This window comes from Uranotaenia lowii, chromosome 3 (genome assembly GCF_029784155.1).
Source record: "Uranotaenia lowii strain MFRU-FL chromosome 3, ASM2978415v1, whole genome shotgun sequence".
In the NCBI taxonomy this organism is placed as follows: domain Eukaryota; kingdom Metazoa; phylum Arthropoda; class Insecta; order Diptera; family Culicidae; genus Uranotaenia; species Uranotaenia lowii.
This window is the reverse complement of record NC_073693.1, coordinates 87,618,583-87,640,105: the sequence shown is the minus strand read 5'-3', so window position 1 is coordinate 87,640,105 and position 21,523 is coordinate 87,618,583. Positions and strand designations below refer to the sequence as shown.

The 21,523-nt window shown below is 37.2% G+C and overlaps 1 protein-coding gene across 3 annotated transcripts in view; it reads right to left on the bottom strand.

Annotated features, from left to right (window-relative positions):
• The window catches only part of LOC129755641 (5-hydroxytryptamine receptor-like), a 443,410-nt gene that overhangs the window by 272,501 nt on the left and 149,386 nt on the right, over positions 1-21,523 (bottom strand). Inside the window, exon 2 of one of the 3 annotated variants that reach the window (XM_055752244.1) lies at positions 9,192-9,223. The exons of the other annotated variants lie outside the window; for them this stretch is intronic. The gene's annotated coding sequence lies outside the window, so the exon portion shown is untranslated. The remainder of the gene's footprint in view (positions 1-9,191; positions 9,224-21,523) is intronic. 3 annotated transcript variants of the gene reach the window in all.

The window sequence follows — 21,523 nt, the reverse complement described above, 5'->3', positions numbered from 1 at the left end:
CAGTTTTTCACAGGTTGTAAATGGTTATTGTTATAGAAATTTTTAAATTGTATTGGACATACCGGTACAAAATGTATTAAAATATGTTTTAGACTGTTTACTATTCTAGCAATCTCTGTAGTGAAAAAAATGGTGCAATTTTTCTTATAGAACAACTCTCGCGTGTTATTTCATTACATCGTATGAAACATCTTAAGTATTTACAGAAAACGGTGCAAAAGTATAAAAAAAATGTTAATTTTAAAATAGCTATCTAGAAAAAGTGCCATCTATTGCACTGTTAAAAAGGTAAAAATCAAGCATAAATGGCACTGTTTTTCATTAATTTTAACGACTTCCTTAAAAGAAAGCATTTGAAATTTTAAACAGGCTTCAAAAGATTTTTTGGACGAGCTTGTAATCGGTTGTACTCCATTTACCCGAAAACCATAACCCGCCGTCGGAAGCGGCGGCCCTAAGACATTGGTCTAGGTCTTCCGGGGCTTCCTAGGTCTGCGTGAAAGCTAGGGGTGATCCCTTAGCCCCGTCCGCCACGCGACAGCGTGAAGGACAAAATGTCTTTCAAGTTCGAACGCGCAGCGTGAGGAGTCGGATACCAAAACGGTTTTTTAAAGGACCATGGTAAGCATTGAATCAATTAAAGTACCCAAACCATGAACAAAGCACAATATTGGTTCTAAAATAAATTTAGTTGGAAAATTTCAAAGTCGTAGTTTCATTTTAAAAATCATTTTGAAAAAATTAATTTCGAATCATATGAAATGTTCAAGAATTCATTAGAAAAAAAAACAAATAAAAATACTAGGGGAAAAAATCTGGGATTTGTGCCATTCTGGTAAATGTTCCATTCTGGGGAAAAAAAACTGGTAAATGGTGCATTCTGAGGAATTTTTTTCTGGGAAATGGTTCATTCTGGGGTTTGATTTCGGGTATTTGTCATTCTGGGAAAAATTCATTCAGGGCAATGGTTTTCGGGTAATTGGGATGCAACCACTCCCAAAGTTCGGCACTTGTTGGTTAGGTAGGATGGCTAGGATTTGTTTTGCTCTCGAGTTACCCAACCGCCCGTGTATGGATAGATACAAAAAAAACATACGCACGGGCGTTGTTGTTTGAGAAATTTGTTTGGTATTTTTTAAATCTTCCCATGCCGTTTGCAAAGTTTCCGTTAAAACTGATGTAGTTTTATATTTTATTCGTAGTTTGTAGTCGTTCCACTTGCCATAGAATTTGTTAAATTTGTATGACGTTAGATTTATTGGGTACGTAATTTATTATCGTTTCTCAACATTTAAAAACTGGTTCAATATGTTTTAGTAAATTCGAAAAGGCTGGCTTTGAAAAGAGTACCAAAAAGAATCACTTTAAAAAATGCAAACAACTTTAGACAGTCTTATTGTATTAAACTGATTTTACAATAATTGTAATTGTTAAGAATAAATTAATACTAAGGTGCATAAATGCGCGAGGATTCAACGGAAATTTTGACCGCTATTTCAGAAAATTCGGGTAAAAAAAAATTCAGACAAAAACATCCATTCATTGCTTTGCTTCACTGTATCTCATTTGATTTAATATTTTGTCTATTTTATTGGTTTTACCAAGTTTGCCAATGTTGTGATTTTTTTTATATTTTTCCAAAAGGTTATATTTCCTCTATTTTATCAATGCTGTCAATTTAGTCAGTTTGTTTAGTTTTGTATTTTTTTTTCAATTGATTCCATTTAGCGAAATTTTCCAATATGTATTATCAAAGCAGTTTATTCTGTCCATTTTTTTTTCAAATTCATTCAACCAATTAATTTGGTCATTCTGATGGTTTCTTATTTTATGGTCATTTTTAAGTTCAAATATTTTTGTCATTTTTAAAATTGTTGTCAATTTTCACAATTGGGCCATTTTTGTAACTTTGTAAACTATGAATAAAATATCAATTTGTCTATTTTGTCTTTTGTGATACTTGAATTTTTTTCTTCAAATTTTGACGATTATGTTAATTTTGTCAATTATGGAAGTTTTGTCAATTTTTATTTTCTTCTACATTTTGAGCATTTTGTTGATTTTTTTAAATATGACCCATTCCAGCATGTGGTCACAACGTCTGCAACGTTCATATCACACATTAAAAAAAACATACCTCTAAGTTAAGAATTTAATTTGCTACATTATGAAATCAAATGAATTTTTCTTGAACAAATAGTTATCCAAATTAAGCAAAAGAAATCGTAACGTCACAACGCTCCACTTTTTCCACTTTTTAGTTGTTTAACAAAATCGCATTTTTCTGCTCTTCTCTCCGATAAAATTTTAATGAAAATTTCAGAAAAGTATCGATTCATTACAGTCAACGAATCTCTGTAGTATCCCAAGGCCCCATTTCGATAAGGGTTATGGTAAAAAAAGATATTGTGTTTAGAAATTAGCTTTCGGTGGGTCAAATACAAAAAAAATAAATAAATGATCGTTAATCGACGCTCATATACCTATTTAAAAGCTTAATAACTGTTTTATGATAACTCTAATCGAAATGCGTATTTCAGATGAAATATTGTCATAATTAAAGCTTAAAAAATTCAAGTTAAAAGACAAATCGGTTGATAAAGTTCAAATTTATTGGTGAAAAACTGTTTTTTTTTTGTTCTTCCCGAAAAAAATCCACGTAGTTCTATACAAACTTCAGGTTTCCATAATATACTCTGGCCCTAATTTTGCATGGAACCCTGTGCTAATGCCTTCATTTTATTGTTTTGTTATACCTTCAAAAGTCTCTCCGTGGGATTTAATGTGAATACGGGGCTCGATTTGGATTTTCTAGTAATATTCTTTGTGTTTGAAGTTTCAATAATGGACAGTTAAACAAAACAATTTTATGAGAAATTTATTTTCCATCAAAATCTTATGAATTTGTTTGAAGGAAAAAATGTATCTATAAAATTTACCATGTATAAAGATTTTTGAATTTTGTTTGCATTTAATCCATGGATACTTAGTTATTTTGTTTGAACATATTGTCAGCAAGTAATAGAAGCTATTAGCGCAGTTTTTTATTCTAATATAGACAGGGGCGGTCCTAGAGTCGGCTCTTGGGGGGGAGGGTGGGGGTTTGATTTTCCAATTTTCAAAAATCAGTCAATATAAAGGCACGTTAATATCTGGTGAAAAAACAATCATAAGGGAGGAGTTGCGGGGAAGGGAGGGGGGGGGGGGTTGTGAGTTATTCCTTTGTAAAACAACCAGCGAATCTATAATATCTATATATAATATATAATAATGTTATCATCAAGTAATCTTCATTTTTTTCCTAAGCTTCTAAATATTAGCGTTTGGTATTTTATAATTTATCGGAAGTATTTTACTTTTTACCGATAAGCCCTGTAAACAAATTAACAAACATAACTAACGGGCATTGAATTCTTCATTGGGGTATTTTACTGAATCGTGATTTGGAAATTTTGAATTATAATTTTCAAATTTGGAAACGCAATATATAAAATCAACACTTTAAAAATAAATTAAGTAGAAAACACCGATTAGCAAAATCAGTTTCTAAATTCTGGAACCAAATTTTATTTGATTTGCTCTTGAATTTAAAGTTTTCATTCAAAATTTTCAATTTTAATTGTATTGCAACAAATAAGTTACAAAGAAAAGTGATTAATCTTTGTTCTCCTTCACATAATTACCAATTTTTTTAAATAATTTTGAATTATAAAGAAAATTATTAAATGAAGGGTTAATTCTGAATGTTAATACTCTTCTTCAGTGAACAGTCTCAATCATTGCAATTGATATAGCCAAGCTTTCAGATTGAGAATATCAAACCTTAAGCTAAATTTTAAATTCAAATTTCAATATTATTGTGTAGATGAGCTGAAAGGAGTGTCGGTGACATAAATGCTGTAAATCTAGAAATCTAGGAGAGTTGGTTAAAAATCACTAAAGGTCTGCTGACTGTTTTGCATGATAGAATGCCTTGTTGCCGAAAAAATAGTGGAATGATAAAGGGATAGTTTTAATCCACAAGGGAAAAATTAAAACCGAGGCAAACTGATTTTGGAAGCTTTTTGCGTCTCAAACTCGATTTTTTTGTCTGTTTTTCCCCTTCGTATTTTCTGGCATTGGGTAATTTTAAAACTAAGCAGTTCAGAGTGAAATCGTTCAATGATAATGGATGAAGTAACTAACCTGAACAACAAAAAATATGTTAAATCTTTTCATTATCCTTTATTCATTCAACGATGCAGGTCAGACACTAAAATGCTAAAAAGTAACAAATTCCCGGAAAAAAAAAACAATACAGATTTCGTCTAGACAATCTTCATATTTTACAAAGTGGGGAAAGATACTTACTTCTATAATTTTTTCTCATGGTAAATTACTCTCAGTCTTTATGAAAATTGATCATTAAGTTAATACCTTTTTTCTATTTTTTTAAATATTTTACACTTTTGCTAAAAAGTGCACAAATTTCTTCAATGAAAGTGTATTTTCAATATTTATACCGGAAAAAAGAGCTGATAAAATAATACAAATTTGCATTTAGAGCTCCTGAATAAGTTGAAATCAGTTTTCAAATTCTTTGCACTTCGGAATATAGTTTTGAATGCAGATTTTGGATTCTAGAGATGAATTTGAATCTCTATCTCCAACACCAATTCCTGAAACAGCTGATATAAATACTTTTTGTTCCTTTTTGGCACTAAAAACTCATAGGAAACGCAAAAGTCATAAAAGATAATCTCTTTCTTCGATTTATTGTTGCTGAGATCTCTTGAAAGGATTTTTTCAAATTTAAACTCTTACTATGAATATTTTATATTCGATTTCTGTTTGGAAGTACTTGTATTTTATTCACAGTCATCCATAATATTAATGTTTGATGTGATACATTTCAAACAGAATCAAATAAAATCAGATCTAAAATTTAAATTTTTGTTTTTGAATTTCATAATATACGTTTTAATGTTAAGTTTCTTGGTTAACCCTTTCTTTCCCACGAGGTTTTTCCCGTTTTAAAAATAGAAATATTGATTTACAACGTAAGTTCTAGAACAAAAGATGCATAATTTAAGCCTACTTTAATGATCCATTTGATAAATTTGGGTTTTGAGATGGAGCATATGTGCTCCATTGGGAAGATAACAACACATAGGGTGCAAATGAAAAACAGGAAATAATTGCAAAAAAAAACATGGAATTTCATCACTTCATTGATCACAAACTAAAACGATCCTATTTGATAAAAAACTTCTTTGGTATACGCATCCCTCAAAAGCCTATTTATTGAAATATTTGAAATTTTCATTTTTGCCTTGAACAATGGCCGCCATGACACTTTGCGCAAGGAAAAGAAAACATGCCGTTTTTCGAGAAAATCACGAACTTTTACAAGAATTTCGAGACGTGTGGCCATTTAAGCAGATGAAATAACTACCCTGAAGCGATTTTTTTTGTTGACGAAATGATTTTCATGTGTATTGATAAGAAGCTTCACAGGAAGAAAAGTACGTTTTGTTCCCAGTGTATCACCAGTGATCCACTTTACTTACTCAAAAATTTACATGTTTTAGTTGAAATCTAAGTAAACCATCAGTTGATTCTGCTTGCATAAGCAACCTTCTGCACGTCAGTATTTTTATTTGAAGGAAATTATAAAAACTTGTAAAGTTATTGAACAATAAATGACAACTTGATTTAATTTCGAAAAAAATCCGACTTTTTTGCAGTTTTTGATCTGCCAAGCGAAACCTAGCGAATGGATTTTCTTCAAATTTCGTGCAATGTTTCTTCACTCATATCTTCACATTCGGTGAAAAAATGGTGTTGATCCGAAGCGCCCAGTTCAAATGCGAGCTGTACAAAGTTGTGGATCACCTGTGCTACCATGGGAAGGAAAGGGTTAAGTTAGTTGAAGGTGAAAAATTCTAGCGAAAAAGAATCTTTACTGTGATTCAGAACCTGATTTTTTATTTTGCAATTGAAGGCAGTAAATGTATGATGAAAGCAGAATAAATATTTCAAGTATTACAGTGTTATAAACATTTTCAACCCCCCCCCCCCTCCCCCTATATGACTTTTCCAAATTTTCATTTGATTAAAATTCAAAACAGAATCAAGAATTCAGAGCCTCTTTATTTGAAGCAAACACTAAAATTTGTTGTGATTTGCTCGTGTTAATTGAGGCATTTGAGGGAAATTAGTGGCAATTTAAAAAAAGTTGTCCCTAGATTTAATTAATAGCAAATTCCAAATCAACACTCAACAACACACTTTTGTTGAGTAACTTATCAACCAAAGTTATTTGGTATAATTCAGTCCAGGGAATCCTAAGTTCCTAAGTTACAGCTGCTTGAGTTTGGTGGACCGACTTTTTTCAATATTGGGCCTTTAAACTTTTTTTGTTGAATAAACACCCCCACGGAGTGGAAAATTTTTAAAATTGGAAAGCACATCTACTAAGAAAAGTTCCAACTTTTTATAGAAATTCGAGCTTTTGCGGGTATTTTGTAACGGATTTTTGCCACTTGGGGGGCTGATCACCCCGTTCACCCCCCCCGCCCCTCACCCATAGGACCACGCCTGAATATAGAAGATGATGACCTTTTTGCAAGATTTTTATTCAAGCCACAGATAACTATCTGCAGTCAAAACGCTTAAAAATACAAACCTTTATCACCGGTTCTAGAACGTGAAGTTGCTGTGGTTATTTTTAATCTAGTATCATGTTTAAAAAATGTCCTTTTACAATCATTTTGCAATTTTTTTATATAGCTAATATTTGGACAAAGTTTTGTTTGAAATAAAGAATAATTGTTGAAATCAGTTAATTTTCATACTAAAGTTCTTAAATTTCAACGACAACAAACTCAATTCTAAAAAGAAAAAGGTAACTATTTTATAATGGAAAATGAAGCTCAAGAAGTAGTCATTCCAATGCTGTACAAATTATTTTTAAATAATGAAAAAAAAAATCGGTTCTCCAGTTGAGGGGCGCTTGGAATGGGTCTTATGTTTACCTGTTGCTATGGTCATAAAACAGAAACTGCCCCACCCCCTTCCCACCCACAATCGGAGGGATTTTTTTCAACAGTACAGCAATAACATTCCATCGCTACCTATCTACATAATTGCGAACGAATCGAATCCAACGACTAACGAACGAACGACCAAGCAACAAACAACAGAGCAGGATCATTCAAAAAATCATGATTATGAACACCATGATTCGATCCGATCGCAAGTTGTAACACACCGTAATCGGGGAGATTCGGGAGTTGTATCCTTCGAGATTCGTAGCTTGTCGTAACCACGCGCAACAAGCCATATAGAAGATATGGGATAGCGTTGCGAGTGCACGCAACAGGATTTTTTCTGTTCTTGCATCTTCGAATCTTTGGTCACTCGTCGCTCTCTGAGATCTCTCCATGCAACATAAGCAGAACACAGGGCGTCGTCTGCCAGTAGCAATTGGAACGACTCCGAATGTTGGTCGTTCGCTGCTCACAATCATTTGAAGCGATTTTTTTCCATCGCTGATTGGGATACAATCCTTGTAATCTGTTCATCTGTGGCAATAGAGGATCAATACATGCAATCTAAAAAATTAATCCTAATCTATGCTGTTGGATTCTTCGATCTTTATTTTTTGTTTCGATCACAGTTGTTTTAACATGTTTTTGTCATTCGCGACTTTATATCAACGATGCAGTTGGCGAAGATTCATTGAAAACCTATCCGGTACGACTGTGTTCGATGTTTACTCTTGGGCTCGAACTCACGAACAACGGCTCAAGAAGAAACTGACGTGCCAGCTGAGCTATATCACAAGCCCTGATTTTTCGATCCTTGTTCGGACAGCAATTCAAAAAACGTCACTTTTTACCGTTTCTGTCAAATTACGTTGATCGATTGTCTGTTTACGAACAGTTTTTTTTTTCATTTTTTTTTCTTACCGTTTTTTAAAAAAAGACCCTTTAAACACTCAACAAATAATATTCAATTGGATGAATAAATTCAACAAAATGTTTAACCTTTATTTTATTCAGTTCCGATAGGATTCATCTGTATTTTACAAATGCTAGTTTTTTTCTTGATTAAAAACTGTTTCAGTCTCTGTAGAAATGGATTGGTAATTTAACGTTATTTATCACATTTTTGTATCTTAAAATTCTCAATTTTCGAGTCAAAGAATTTTCAATGAATTGTAAATGGTAGGTAGTCGATTTCTGGTATCAAGTATCTGATGAAATGCTATTTAGTGTCTCTGTTTGTTTGCTGAGTTAAAAGGAAGTCATCGACTAGCTTTTGAGACATGATAAAACTTTGTTTAAGTTATTATTTCCCCGATGCATACAAAATTCTTAACTTTTAAAAAACATTTGCAAGAGAATATATTAAAACATTAAATCAAGGACTATACACATTGAAAAAAAAATTACAATACCTATTTTTATCATACCTGCTAAGATCTCGAAATTTGTACAATGTACAACTCTTGGTATTATGAAAGTCAAAAATTTCTTTATCAAGGGATCTCGACTTTCTCCAATTCCATTACGTTTTCGTTAAAATATCATTGAAATAAGAATTACAGCATAAAATCCAATGATATATCAGTAGATAATAACAAAATTAAGCTGAAGCTTTTTGGGCAGAGTTTTTATCCCATAGTGTATGATTTCTCACTTCTGAAAAGCCTTCAAGGTGCAAGAATAAATTACCAAAGCACACAAAGCCGGAGTGGAAGTAAACAGATAGATAACTCTCATCTCCTGTTGTGTGAAAGTGTGTTCTGGAAAACGACACGGACAAAACTTCTCACTTCGGTCATTTCTTGCTTGCTCATGAATTGCTAAGTAAGTTTTCGCTTGAAAAATTGGGTCCGAAAACTCATCCCCCCTTACTTACATACATATAACATATGCTAGAAGGTAGTTGGTTTTGTTGCCTTCCCCACACTATAGACAGTGATACAAGTTGTGATTTTTCTTGCTTCCTCCCCTTCAGCTTCTCGAAACGATGAGCAAATACTTTCCGGGATGACCTTCAAGTGGCTGCTGCTGAGTCATGAGTTTCGTTGGGGGTCGATTTATACTTTTTTGTTCTTGCTGTTTCAGGCTCAATGTTTGGGGTTGAATTTGCAGACAACACATAAAAGTTGGAAAAAGGCCTAGGAAGTAACTGTAACTTACCAATCTGGGAAAGATGGGATTCAGAAACGTACCTGTGGAGAAGAAAAAAAGTTTTCTTTTAGTTGCTTCAGGAACTTTTCAATTTTCTAGTCAAGCCTTCATGAATTTATCTGAATATCTGATTATAAGAGGTGAAACACAATCGGAAGTATTGATTTGCAAAAATTATCTAAATGTGACAAAATTTTCATCAATAAGCAACGCAAGGTTGAAAATTTTAGATATGCTAAATTTGGATGGAATGACTGGCTAAATTCAATTAATTCAATGAATTTTAGATGTCAGCATGAAATAAGGTGCGATTCAGGACTTTAAAGTGTTTTAATTTAAAATATATCACTAAAAATATATTCGAATAAAATAACAAAGTGCAAATTAGGTTCTCAATTTTGGCAAAAGTTAAACATTCGCAAAACGGTTTCGAATTAATTGTGCTATAAAAAAAAAAATATTTTAATAACAAAACTTGGTCATAAATGCATCCCATAAAATTCAAAACGTTTACTTACACACCAAGAATAAAATATTTATAACTATAATTTTGATGAACTGTAGTGTTCGGATATGTTGTTTCTTTTTTGGATTAACGTTGGCTGGAAACACCGACTCTTGATAAAATTGTATATTTCTAAGAATTTTGTAGAATTTCCTCGTTTTCTACAAACAACCGTAAGAAAGTTAAACATTTGCAGTATGGGAAAAACAAATTCCGAAAAGTTATTGCAAAAACAAACTGTGTGAAGCGGCTGCAAAGTGACATACAGACCCAGACTCTTTAGCTCTTCTTTAATCGACCCAAACAACTACATACAGCAGCAAATGGAACAGCTTTCCCTACAAAATGGTAAACATCCCCCCTTTCCAGATGACGATCGACAAACGATGAAGATGCATGTGTTTACTCAGCACATTTCCGGTCGGTTAACCCGGGCTCATTTACGACGACGATGAAGGGGAAGATGGCTGAATGAGAGAGTGTGGGGTCGTTTCAGTGAAAGCTAACAATTTCCAGTCATCTCGTTAAGATAGGGCCAGGGTGTAGTATCAGTCTTGTGTTCGAAGATAAATAATTGATTAGAGATTTAAATTATTTGAACTTCGGTAACGAAGAGTTATAATCCTTAAAAATTCAAAATCCAACACTAGATTTTTAAATTAAACGATGGAGTAAACCTTAAATAGGATCGCTTTTATGTGAATCTTGAGAGATTTATTTTTTTTGGGAAACACATGGAAAAGCGTTTGGAGATTTGATTGCAATGCATTAGAAAGCAATTGAATTTTCTGAAGTCAAATACTTAAACCCTTTTGAACCTCACTGTCTCATAACGGAACAAAAATAAAATGGGATAGATATAATCGTGAGTCCTATACGGGGAGAAGCCAAAGAAATCCTACAAAATTTACGGATGAGGACCTTGTGGCTCCATAGGATAATGAAAAAAAATCATCTTCTCAAGGACTAAACGCTCGCTCCGGGTTCGTGACTGGCAGGCAGGAGATGACGATGATTTTGGACTAACTTTTTCTTCGGTGAACAAACTGGTGAAGAGTCTCTCTATTTTGATGTTGTTCTTATTTTTGCCGGGAATGATGATGCTGCTGCTAGGAGCTTTGCCAATCGATAAAAGATGTGATGCCGGGATCTGGTGTTTGTTGCTGCCGATGATGGGGGTTGACTTTTGAGATTTTTTTTTATTTCGATTTTCATCTACTATCTACTATCTGTTCTGTTTGTTCGACGGCACATCCAGATAAACTTGCATGATGAGAAGCAATTTCGAATTCTTCTAATGCAATCTCATGTGGAAGGAACTTTTGCTGAGACAACTTTTGTTGAGACTCGAGTCGATAAAATAATTAAGCAATATCAGACGAAACATTCGGATGACATGAACATTTGGCAGAAGAACATGGAACTCAAAAGAATTTGCCATTTCATATTTTGAATGGCAACATTTTTTTTTATTCGCTGTATGTTTGGAATCAGTAATATAGTTTAAAAATCGTCAATTTGTATGATGTGAAAAACTCCATTCAGAACTGTAAAGATTCAAATAATACAAATAATGACCATTAACCTCCTTTTTTAATGAAAACTTATGCGTTTTCATGCTTTTTGTTAATCGATAAATGAAAAATCACGTTTTGTCATTTTTTGTAATTATGTAAATACTTGTTGAACAGATTTCTACTGTCGCCAGTAAGAGAAGCGTTTCAGAGCATAATGGCGAATTGGTTAGAATAAGCATTTTTTATTTCATTATTAACGACATTTTTTTTTGGAAACTTGTGTATCTTCTGACATGAGGTTTTGGTTTTGGTTTAGTTTGGAGGTTTTGGTTCTTGTACGTGTTGAATATTTACTTATACAGCCAGGCCAATTCTCATAACTATGTTCATAAGATGTGTTGTTGAAAACTAAGTCACAATGAAGGTTTCAGTGGTGGAAAAGAGTTTTTTTTATTCAATTTTTAAACTGCAATATTTTACATAAGCGACAGCTGTTGTTGCACTCTTCAATTATCATATTCCTTAACCGGGAAGGTATTCATTTTTCAATGAGTATTCCTATGATTCTACTCATCTTTCCATGCCAACTGCTTGCCACAGAGTAGTTTCGGTTTAGTGTGTGAAGATGTAAACATTTGTACAGTGTTTATCACCATCACTTGTCATCCGCAATCATCAATGATTAATCGCTACTGATCTCAATAGACGAATTGAAAGGATAATGTGTCGACGGAGCAGACGAATTTTGTCGAAATTAATCTGGATCCGAAAACCGTTAGTTTTAATTTGGAAACCCACGATTAGTACATTAGCGTATTGACGATCGTTGGTGAAACTAGCTATCGCTAGTAAAGAGTGTAACTTTGTAAGTACATGACAAAAAAATGGATATATAGCGATGTTGTGGTCTAGTTGATAGGATGGCGCGAGTCTGGTTTTGGTTCGCCAGGCGTGATCGAAGCTCAAATTTCTGCAAAGTTTGGACATTAAAATGGTTGAGGGGTTTTATATGAACTTGTGCTGCGAAATTGTGATCTTGTTGAAGCATTTGAGGTTCGGAATGACACTAATATTAACATTTTGCGGCTAAAGTTGTTACTTGGATTGGAGACTGGATTCTGGAATCAGATTTGATTGTGATGTCCTGTCTTAGGCCTGATTTGGAAATATGTGTAAGTGTAAAATTCAGGCCACTCTGATGTGCGGTTGGACCGAAAAACGATCAACTATTTTGAGAAAGGGAGTTGCTTATTATTGTGGATATGGTAAATTTGACGCTTCATCCAGAGGTCCCAGAGTAGGATAGATAGTGTTAAAATACTGTAGTGAGCGTTGGTTGCACTCGTCGATGGGAGGAGGGATAGCATATATTTTTTGTAATTGTCCCAAATAGAATACTATTCGGTGCGGAAGTGATAATGTGTTAAACGAAGGATCTGGCCAGGGATAGCCCCATTAAAGGGCCATTGCGAATGGTTCGCTATATAGGACAAACCTCTGAGAGAGGCAGTCCAAATAGTCGGATGAGTGGGACAGACCCTTGAGAGGGGCAGTCCAAATAGTTAGATAAGTGTGAAAGACTGAGAGGGGCAGTACAAATAGTCGAATTAGTGTGACAGAACGCTAAGAGGGGCAGTCCAAATAGTCGGACTCCTGAGAGGGGCAGTCCAAATAGTCGGATGAGTGGAACAGACCTCTGAGAGGGCAGTCCAAATAGTTTTATTTTTGGGACAGACCCCTGAGAGGGGCAGTAAAAATAGTCAGATAAGTGTGACAGAACCCTAAGAGGGGCAGTCCAAATAGTCGGATGAGTGAGACAGACTCCTGAGAGGGACAGTCCAAATAGTCCAATTAGTGGGACAGACTCCTGAAAGGGGCAGTCGAAGAAGTCAGATGAGTGAGACAGACCCTTGAGAGGGGCAGTCCAAAAAGTAAGATAAATGTGACAGATCCCTGAGAGGGACAGTCCAAATAATAGGATAAGTAGAACAGAACCATGAGAGGGGCAGTCCAAATAGTTTGATATTTGGGACAGAACCCTGAGACGGGTAGTCCAAATAGTCAGATGAGTGGAGCAGACTCCTGAGAGGGGCAGTCCAAAAAGTCGTATGTTTGGGACAGAACCCTGAGAGGGGCAATGCAAAAAGTCGAGTGTTTGGGACAGACCCCTGAGAGGGGCAGTCCACATAGTCGAATTAGTGGAACAGACCCCTGATAGGGGCAGTACAAAAAGTTTTATTTTTGGGACAAAACCCTGAGAGAGGCAGTCCAAATAGTCAGAGAAGTGTGACAGACCCCTGAGGGGGACAGTCCAAAAAGTCGAATGTTTGGGACAGACCTCTGAGAGGGGCAGTCCAAATAGTCGAATCTGTGGGACAGGCCCCTGAAAGGGGCAGTCCAAAAAGTTTGATTTCTTGGACAGAAAGGAAGGGGCAGTCCAAATAGTCAGATAAGTATGACAGACCCCTTGAGAGGGGCAGTCCAAATAGTCGGATGAGTGGGACAGACCCCTAAGAGGGACAGTCCAAAAAGTCAGGTAAGTGAGACAGACCCCTGAGAGAGGCAGTCCCAATAGACGGATGAGTGGGACAGACCCCTGAGAGGGGCAGTCCAAAAAGTCGAATGTTTTGGACAGACCTCTGAGAGAGGCAGTCCACTACAAATATTTTGATTTCTGGGACAGATCCTTGAGAGGAGCAGTCCAAATCGTCTAATTAGTGGAACAGACCCCTGAGAGGAGCAGTCAAAAAAGTTTGATTTTTGGGACAGACCCTTGAGAGAGGCAGTCCCAATAGACGGATGAATGGGGCAGAACCCTTAGAGGGGCAGTCCAAAAGTCGAATGTTGTTTCGGACAGACCTCTTAGAAGGGCAGTCCAAAAAGTCGAATGTTTGGGACAGACCCCTGAGAAGGACAGTCCAAATAGTCGAATGTATGAGACAAACCCCTGAGAGGGGCAGTCAAAACAGCCGGATGAGTGAGATAAACCCCTGAGAAGGGCAGTACAAATATTTTGATTTCTGGGACAGACCCCTAAGAAGATCAGTCCAAATAGTCAGATAAGTGTGAAAGACCCCTGAGAGGGGCAGTCCCAATAGTCCAAAGTCCAGAGAGGGACAGTCCAAATAGTTTGATTTTTTGGTCAGACTCCTGAGAGTTCAAATAGTCAGATAATTATGACAGACCCCTGTCCTAATAGTCAAATAGGTGGGACAGACCGCTTAGAGGGCAGTCCAAATAGTCAAATAGGTGGGACAGACCCCTGATAGGAGCAATCCAAAAATCAGGTAAGTGAAACAGACCCCTGAGAGGGCAGTCCAAATAGTCTAATGTTTGGAACAGACCCCTGAGAGGGGCAGTCCAAATAGTCGGATGAGTGGAACAGACCCCTGATAGGGGCAATCCAAATAGTTTGATTTTTGGGACAGACCTCTGAGAGGGGCTGTCCAAGAAGTCAGAGAAGTGTGACAGATCCCTGAGAGAGGCAGTTCAAATAGTTGGATGAAAGGGACAGACCCCTGAGGAGGCAGTCCAAACAGTGGAATGTTTGGGACAGACCTCTGAGAGGGGCAGTCCAAATAGTCGGTTGAGGGGAACAGACCCCTGAGAGGGGCTGTTCAAATAGTCGAATTTGTGGGACAGACCTCTGAGAGGGGCAGTACGAATAGTCGGATGAGTGGGACAGACCCCTGAGAGGGGCAGCCCAAAAAGTTTGATTTTTGGGACAGACCCATGAGAGGGGTTGTCCAAATAGTCGAACTAGTAGGGCAGACCCCTGAGAGGGGCAGTCCAAAAAATTTTATTTTTGGGACAGACCCCTGTGAGGGGCAGTCCACATAGTCAGATAAGTGTGACAAACCCCCTGAGAGGGCCCCTGAGAGGGGCTGTTCAAATAGTCGGATGAGTGGGACAGACTCCTGAGAGGGGCAGTCCAAATAGTCGGATGTTTGGGACATACCCCTGAGAGGAGCAATCCAAAAATCAGGTTAGTGAGAAGACCCCTGAGAGAGGCAGTCCCAATAGACGGCTAAGTTTGACAGACCCCTGAGAGAGGCAGTCCAAAAAGTCGAATGTTTTGGACGGACCTCTGAGAAGGGCAGTCCAAATAGTCGGATGTGTGGGACAGACCCCTGATAGGGACAGTCTTTATCGTTGAATTAGTGGGACAGACCCCTGAGTGGAGCAGTCAAAATAGTCGAATGTAGGAGACAAAGCCCTGAGAGGAGCAGTCCAAATAGTCGAATTAGTGGGACAGACCCCTTAGAGGGGCAGTCCAAACAGTCGGTTGAGTGGGACAGACCCCTGAGAGGGGCAGTACAAATAGTTTGATTTTTGGGACAGAACCCTTGGAAGGGCAGTCCAAATAGTCAGAGAAGTGTGACAGACCCCTGAGAGGGGCAGTTCAAAAAGTTGGATGAGTGGTACAGACCCCTGAGGAGGGCAGTCCAAAAAGACGAATGTTGGGGACAGACCTCTAAGAGGGGCAGTCCAAATAGTCGAATTAGTGGGACAGACCCCTGAGAGGGACAGTCCAAATAGTCGAATTTGTGGGACAGACCCCTGAGAGGGGCAGTCCAAATCGTCGAATTAGTGGGACAGACCCCTGAGAGGGGCAGTCAAAAAAGTCGAGGGTTTGGGACAGACCCCTGAGAGGAGCAGTCCAAATAGTCAGAGAAGTGTGACAGACCCCTGAGAGGGGCAGTCCGAAAAGTCGAATGTTTGGGACAGACCCCTGAGAGGGGCAGTCCGAAAATTTGAATGTTTGGGACAGACCCCTGAGAGGGGCAGTCCAAATAGTCGAATTAGTGGGACAGACTTCTGAGAAGGCAGTTCAAATAGTCGGATGAGTGGGACAGACCCCTGAGAGAGGCAGTATAAAAAGTCGAATGTTTGGGACCGACCCCTGAAAGAGGCAGTCCAAATATTCAGAATTGTGACAGACCCCTGAGAGGGGCAGTACAAATAGTTGTATTAGTGGGACAGATCCCTGAGGGGGACAGTCCAAAAAGTCGAATGTTTGGGACAGACCTCTGAGAGAGGCAGTCCAAATAGTCGAATAAGTGGGACAGAACCCTAAGAGAAGACAGTCCAAATAGTCGAATTAGTGGGACAGACCCCTGAGAGGGGCAATCCAAAAAGTTTGATTTTTGGGATAGACCCCTGAGAGGGGCAGTCCAAATAGTCAGATAAGTGTGACAGACCCCTAAGAGGGGCAGTCCAAATAGTCGGATGAGTGGAACAAACCCCTGAGTGGGGCAGTCCAAATAAGGCTATGATCATTTAGTATCCGGGCAGTTACAAACGCTTGTATTTTAAAAACTATTCATTTGATCGAAAAGCTTTCTATGAAGGAAATGAAGGTGTTAATATGAAATTTAATATTAAAATATAAAAAAAAATTATTTATCAATGATTTCAAGAAATAATCATACTTTTTCATAAAATCTCTTTTTTATCTTTGCACACTTGTGTCAGTCATGTATTGATCTAATATTTTTACCACAGAAGTAAAACCTTTGCAAAATCATGATGTTGAGCTTAGCTTGAGCTTAGATAAACCGTACATTTCAGTAGTTGCTACTCCGTGATTGACAAGAACCATCAAAATTGCACATAGATCCAAATAAATGGGGCTTGGGATTAGCTTACCATTTTCTGTGTGCACGTTTCAAAGGTTCCTTATCTTAAATGGTCAATAACGGCGCCGGCCACGTCCTTACGGTTCATCGGGGAAAGGGAAGGATTGTTAGTTCGACTTCCGTTGCTACTAGAGACCGAATACACCTCTAAATCTCCACGGTCGTCACAGGAAGGGTGGTTTGTTAATGGGAAAGGTATATAAGATCTGGATTCCCTTTGGGAAGGGATGTGATCAAAGCAAAGTTAAAAATCGTCGCGTCGCACACTATCGAGTACATCGCGTTTTTATACGTCCTAACTAACAATGTACTTAGCACCGGCGTAACTCACTGAATTTTACCGCGCGCTTAAGACGAGAAGAGCAAAGCGTCCTAACGTGGCACTGTCATACACGTACAATGCACTTGGCAACGATGCAACTCACCGAATTTTATAACGCGTTTTCTAAAGTTGTGGATGAAGTATAGTAAGACAATTATTATGAAAATATTTTAATGCTGGTTGGAGTAGCTGGAACTTAATGAAAACGTGTGCTCATTAAAATACCCGAAAAATGCTAAAAACTCGGTACGAATTAATTTAAATATGAAAGAAAATTGATTTTTAACTGGTGGCTACTAGCTCCTACTTGCATAGCAGCGGCGACTAGCAAAAGTACAACTATCAAAAGCTTCGCTTTAGTGAACTTCCTTTCGAGCTTACTATACTTATTAGGTAGTGGGAAAGAGAAAAACAAGATACATAAAATTAAAAAACTCTCGATCCTCCTTTCTCACTCTGCTTCAATTGGAACTGGGGAATCAATCAATCCCGACCATATGAAACCATTATGATAGAAAAAGAAGTTAAAAAATGGAAATCTCTCACCGGTTTTCTGGTTTCCTGCTGTTGACTGGAAAGGGTGGCTCGCTGCGATTTCGAAAGTTCCATCTAAACATTGGCCTGTTTCGAAATCCAATTGGAATTATTAGCTGTCATCGGGGAGACCATTTAGCACAAAAGTATCAAAGTGGACTTTGAAAATTTAGCGAAAGCTTCACCACACCGTTATTAAGCTTTTTAGCACACACGTTTTAGCACAATTACAGCACTTCTTAATTTTCATCTGTTCTCTTATTCTTTTTCGAAACGAACATCGAAAATAACATCCAAATAACAGCGAATTTAATAAAAATTTGAACGCGATTCCACTTTTTAAGAGAGCAATAGCTCATCGCGCGGCCGAAACAATACTTCACGCAAAGAAATTCAGCGTATTTCATCAAATATTAATAAATTTATTGGAGCGGTGAAAACAAACAGTCTAAACATGGCAATGTTGCCATCTCTCCTTCTAAAACCTTTGCAAAATCATGATGTTTTACACAAACTCACCTGGAAAAAGCAATTGGAATCTGGTTGGAACCTTTTCATGAGTAGGCATCTCGAAAAATTTGATCTCTTGAATCCGGTTTTAACATAAAATTTCTTCGTCCATCAGAACACATCTGTCACATTGCGTAAAAACCGGTTGCACATATTGAAATCTAAGAAACTGTTCACTAATAGTATTTACTTGGTGTCTACTAGTCAGACAACACTTTTTAACTGACGGAAATGGATTTTTTGCATTATTTAAGGGGTCTGCATTCAGTTATCTTCAAAAACCATAGACTTTTTACCATATTTAAGATCAAGGGTTCCATTCCGATGCTTGATTTGAACTTCGTGTGGATTCTAGAGTGATTCCTTATACTTCTTAACCACTCGGTCCAAAAAAGAATCAGAAAAAAATCAACAGTTTATGAGTTTTCAAGTCGACAATGAAGAATTTTCGAGGCGAAAAATGCGCAAAAGGCGCAAATTTGTGCAAAATTATTTTTACCATGCCTTTTTGCATCGTAAATATCTCAAACACACATTAATTTAAAAATCTGGCAAAAATAGGCAAGATAGTCCTTTTCATAACCAACACAACGCTGCTAAATTTTTTCATATCCGAGCTCTAATGACGTAGCTATCACCGACATAAAGTGCCCGGATACTAAATGATCATAGCCTTAGTCGAATGTATCAGACAAACCCCTGAGAGAGGCAGTCCAAACAGTCGAATTAATGGAATAGACCCCTGAGAGGGGGAGTCTTAACTAACTAGTTTACCAGTTACAACTGTTTTTTTTTTCATATTATAAAATGTATGTTGCTCTTTAAACTAATTCAATTCAGTTTTCTTCACTACTTATTACTTTACTTTATTAATTTATAAATAACTGTGATGAAAAATAATGTTTTAAGTCAAAGCTTACTCAGCCCAATCATTTTCTTAAGCAGGTTCTAAATGTGCAGCCCAAAATTTATGGTCGTATTGATACTTTTATTTCCCAAAACAAGTCTTAATGACCTTCGGCTTCAAGCGGATTTTTTATTCAGCTCCCAAAAAACTGTAAGATCATCAAAAACTTCTTTTAATTTCCATTTCCCCCTAGGCTTAATCTTCTATTGATTATTTGCTACGTTTAGTACACTTTGCCTCGCGCGTCGCGCGCCGGATCCCAAACTCGACAAATTACCTTGTACCACCACAATGCACTTTATGTTACTTTTGAATCTTGTTTTATGCACTTTAGTGCACTTTTGGATTCTTTATGTGATTCAAAGCATTATCATCACATTCCAAATTTCTGTTCAGCACGGGTCAACTACTATGAAATGGTAGATATAGATAGATTTGCACCTATCCGATAATGCTTCTTAATAAATTCTACCCGTTCATGTTCACCATCTTTCATTTCTTCTTACTTTATAGACATCTATTGAATTTCAAAATTTTAATGTCCCTACTAAAAAGGACATCACTTTTCACGAATAAGGCCGATAAAGTAAGAAACAAACATGGTGATTCATCTCGTCATAAAATAAAAAAAAATAAAAATGGTTTTTCAATAAACGAATCTTTCAATGCTTCTTTTTATTACAAACCCTCTACAGAAAACTTTGACTTCATCTATAAATTCACTGCGGCCAAATTAAAAAAATCTACATTCGAGCATTTTTCCGACTTGCAGAATGATATCTTTATAGTTAGGTGCTTTTCACTCACTGTTCGAGAATCATCGTGTAACAAAAAAAGGATGCCCTACGTCAAAAACTTTTTCCTTTTAATCTTTTTTTTCCTATCAAACTTCATCAGAATTGAAAGGTTATCATTTCAACCAAATTGGATTAGTCTCAAACTTTTATTCGGATGGAAAACGAACAGAATGAAGTCGTTCTAGAATAATTCAATTTTGGATATTGTTTGCAAAGAACGTCTTTCAAACAAAACACTCCATGCTGATTGATGAAGCGTAATGAAAATTTCAATTATCATAATCATGAATATTCTCACTTTTCACGCCCGAAAGAGGTTCAAAGAATTGCGAACCCATTCATAGATGATTTATAGCTAGCAAATTTGTACGAAACGTCATCAGACGACGTTGTTGCGATTTGTCAGCTCCTCAAAACACCAGAACCGAGTGCTGCTGCTGCTCACCTGCTCAGCTCACGCACGCACGCACGCACATAATTCCGTTGAAGTGTGACACGATGCTGATTGACGCTTCTAGGTTTTCACTGTTTGGCGCCCGAAGTTATGCAGATGAAGGGGTGGCCCACTCGCTGACTCACCCACACCTCGAAAACAGCAAACTCTTGGCTTATTATCTCATGAATAATTTCAACGGAATAATATTTGTTGACAACCTGTCTTTCAAATTTGATCAACCTATTTCCATACGCATAATGGGTTATGCTACATCGGTTCGAGGCTCCCCTTTTTGGCGCAACTTTCGATGGGGTTGGGTTGGGGTTGTAGATTATTAATCTGGATCCGTGTTTACTTTTTTGCCTTGTGTATCAACTTTTTCTTCCAAGAAACACGCACACATACAACACAAGAACACTCTCATACCGAACTAGTACGACAACAGAAAATTGGATCACTTTTTCAGCCCCACCTGTGAAGAGCAAATATGCAAAATAGGGTATGGATCTCTTAGAACCCGGGCTGAAACTCGAATGCATCCCCGCCAAGCTCCTCAAGAAGGTGGGTGGGTGGCTCAAGAAAGAAGAAGGTTGATATTACTCAATTGAATGTTCTGTCTATGGAACATCTTCTTCCCACGACCTGCCACGTGGCTGCTTGTTTCTTAACCCCTCCGGAACCCTGGTCTACCAACCGCAAGTCATTATACATACGCAGGGCAAGGGATGAAAATTAAATTAACTATTCTCCTTTATGTGTAACTTTGCCATTTTGGGGTTCATTTTCATTCGGGCGGGCATGCGACAACCACGATCTTGTGAGTACGATGGGGCTTCTTCACTTGGTTGATGATACTGAATGGGTTAGGAAGAAGTCAGAAAAAAAGATACCCATCCTCATCTCCTGGAGGATTGTCTTCCAAGAAAAGGAAAGGAAGAAAAGTGTTCGTGTGAGTCATTCTATCCGAGTTAAAAAGCCACAAACGAGAAAGAAATTGACTGCTTGCCAAAGTGCGGTTTACGAAGGAGAATATGTTGCTGAAAGCTTTCTACCGGAGTAGAGTAGTAAGTTTCTTGGACCAACTTTGCTTATCGGGACTTATGGATCCCACACGATATCGAACAACATTGGTGAACCGTAATGTATGAGTTTGCTGCAGAAGGTAGGAAACAGA